The sequence below is a fragment of the Schistocerca gregaria genome, unplaced genomic scaffold (genome assembly GCF_023897955.1).
Source record: "Schistocerca gregaria isolate iqSchGreg1 unplaced genomic scaffold, iqSchGreg1.2 ptg000418l, whole genome shotgun sequence".
NCBI lineage: Eukaryota > Metazoa > Arthropoda > Insecta > Orthoptera > Acrididae > Schistocerca > Schistocerca gregaria.
The window spans coordinates 3,834,970-3,838,331 of NW_026061850.1; the positions used below are offsets into that span (position 1 = coordinate 3,834,970).

The window sequence follows — 3,362 nt, forward strand, 5'->3', positions numbered from 1 at the left end:
TACATTATTCCTCTGAAATTGAAAATGGATAACATCAGTCGATAAAACATAAAATTTATGGGAGCGTATACCTAACCGCAATGAAACAACCTTAAATTTAACGATACAGTGCTAATTCGAACTTTGAATTCGATTTTTGAGGGTTTGTTTCACTCCTTATGCCTACACAAAAATTAGTTAATATTAACAAATGTCATATTATAGCTATAAGTTCCTAAGAAAAGTGTTTACTTTTAGGGGTCAGAGGTAGATGTTAAGAGAACGAACCACTTTTAATTTATGCTGCATGCCGTTCTGAGAAAATAGTTACCCGAAAAAAATGTGTTCAAAGTTTAGGGAAAACATTTAGTTATATTATTACTTCGATTTGCATGAACTGAGTGTTACATATATATTTTTAATGTCGCTGAAAACGAATCTGAAGTCAGATTTTCAATATTCAAAACAGCTAATCCAATACGGAGGGCAACCGATTATGTTTTGACCAATTTTTACCAAAAATGTATTTTCGTTATTTACGTTTAGTCTGCAAGTCAAGGAGTATTTATCAACCCTTCCTCTACCTCTGATTGTTCCTAGACAGCAACTTCCTGTTCTTCTTGGCAGGAAAAGCCGATCTGTCAAAGCTGGATATGCAGCACTCGGCAGCCTGCACTTGATATTCGTCCGTATTTTCGGTGAGTATGTTTGCATGCATTCTGCAGTATGAATCATTTTGAGCACGTGCGACACGGGACGAGTTATCATCTACATCTATATGGATACCCTGCAAAACACATTTAAGTGCCTGGCAAAGGGTTCATCGAATCACCTTCACAACTGATAATTAATTGAAACCCTCAGCTGCCGACAGGTGTTGTTGATATACTTCGATGGGGACAGCTGAAAAGTGTGCCGCTACTGGGACTCGAACCCAGGATCTCCTGCTTACAAGGCAGACGCTCAATCCATCTGAGCTATCGAGGGCACAAATGAACAGCACGACTGCAGGAATTTATCCCTCGCACGCTTCCCGTGAGACTCACACCCCGAACCGCCCACAATCCGATTACGTAATGTACTTAATAGGTATTTGTCCATCCACTCATTACTGGCTCACACTAAGGTGACGATTCCCGTAAGATTTCCGGTAGCCTGTGCGCATTCGCACAGACGAAGGTCAATGGCTGGGTGACGTTTAACCATAGATATGAAGATAGTAACTGTTCTAGAAAGAACAGGTGCCACTGACGACCGTGCAGCTCTTCTAGAATACATGATAGACCGGCCGATGTGGCCGAGCGGTTGTAGGCACTTCAGTCGGGAGCCACGCGACCGCTACGGTCGCAGGTTCAAATCCTGCCTCGAGCATGGATGTGTGTGATGTCCTTAATTTAGTTACGTTTAAGTCGTTCTAAGTTCTAGGAAACTGATGACCTCAGATGTTAAGTCCCAAAGTGCTCAGAGCCATTTGAACCATCAGTCCGTATGTTTGCACACTACTTACAGTAACTTATGCTAAGGACAACACACACACAACCATGCCCGAGGGAGGACTCGAACCTCCAACGGGGGGAGCCGCGCGAACCGTGACAAGGCGTTGGACACATGGCCGGTACCCCGCGCGGCTCATGGCAGCCGTGACACTGCTTCAAACAATGGACTGTAGAAACTTTTGTAAAGCACGGATTAAAAAAAAAAAAACCTTTCCGTTCCAGGAGTCTAGACAAGTACACCTTTAAAAAATGCAACTACAAAGAAATTGAATTTTCGAACGGGGCAGGGCTTAAAACTTTGAAGAGTTAAATTTTAATGGCCGTTCTCTTGTATGCAAATAGTTTCACAGTAGAAATTTCTCTAGTTTTATTTATTTATTTATTTTTTGCTGTAGGTAAAGAAGGATAGGATTCTGAGAAGGGGGAAGGGGGGGGGGGAGGAATCTCGCCTCTCCCACCTTGGAATTCTCAGTACAGAATTTTTATTCATTACGAGATTCTCAGCCACTTGCAGAAGTGATTTCGCGTGATTCTGCAAAACTTTTCCTTTAGCCAATCGTAGCAACTATAGGATTCCGTTCCTGCTGCATGACATGTCTCGGAACTTAAACTGACCAACTTATTTGCATAAAGAGCTAGCTTATCATCCGCTTCTTTACTTACTTAGACCGTTCATGGTCTGCAAAGCATTTTTTCTTTAATCGTTTTTTTATGTCTTTTATAAACTGCAACACTTTCTAAACTTTTCTAAACTTAACGCCGTTGAAGCATGGTCTTTTGCTGAATGACCAAAAAGCAATGCTGACAGCTGGGGTCCAAGGTTTTTGTTAATCAAGCCGTTTGTATTCTTGTTTGTATAACGCATATTTCTTTATATCTAATTGAGAAGTGAAATACCGGTTTTCGTAGATGCAGATTTAAAATATTTTAATATAACGCAATAAATATTTCATTAAAATTTTCATCCCCTTATGCTCGAAGTTAAAAACCAGTGAAACACGTAGTTTTTAAAAATTGTAACAGATTAGCCGAATACGAATTGTCAGATATGCTTTCATAATGCTTTCATAATGAACCATTTTCAGAAACGTGGAGCCGGATCTGGGGGTGAATTTCCTTCTCTCCGAGACACCCGGCTTCTTCTTCGACTTAGCCGGCAAACAGGCCGAGGACGCCGGGTGGGGACCGAATATGCAGCAGTTTGTGGATGGCGACGTCGTCACTAGCTGTTGCCTTCGTGCGGGCCTCTTGTGTAAAGGGGGAGCCAACCGTGGCCAAGTGAAGGTCTGTATTCCACAGGAACGAGTTAGCATGGCACTCAGATATTTCCACGAGTCGGCGGACGGGGGTCATTTGGGGTTCTTCAAGACCTTGAACCGAGTTCAGGAATACATGTTTTGGCCCAACCTATATCGCGATGGCAGGCGATTTGTTGGCAACTGTGTCCAGTGTAAGCGTGGTAAGCCCGATGTTGGGCTGCACAGAGAACTACTACAGTCGCTTAGGGAGCAGTGTCCTCTGGACCGCGACTCAAAGATCGAAACAACGATCGACGGAAACTGGCGCCAGAAACGCACCAGCTCACTCTATTTCATCCCCTTAGGGGTTGAACTTCCAAAAACACCGAAACACGTATTTTCTTATTTGTAGCCTTGAAGTCAAATACCAATTTTCGTAGATGTAGCCTTAAAAATACTTTCATAGTTCTTCCATAATTATTTATCTCAAAATAAAATGTTCATCCACTATTTCACCTCATAGAGGTTAAATTCCCAAAGATACTGGAACACATATTTCTTTATTTCTGACCTAGAAACCAGATACAAATGTTCGTATGCCTAGCTTCAAAATTACCTTAATAGCTACATGATTCAGAAATCCTTTCAT

General features: G+C 42.0%; 1 non-coding gene across 1 annotated transcript; it reads right to left on the minus strand.

The window, feature by feature from the left end:
* Window positions 1-892: 892 nt before the first annotated feature.
* Window positions 893-967, minus strand: Trnat-ugu (transfer RNA threonine (anticodon UGU)). The gene has a single exon. It is a non-coding gene; the product is annotated as a tRNA-Thr (tRNA).
* Between the last annotated feature and the right edge of the window lie 2,395 nt (window positions 968-3,362).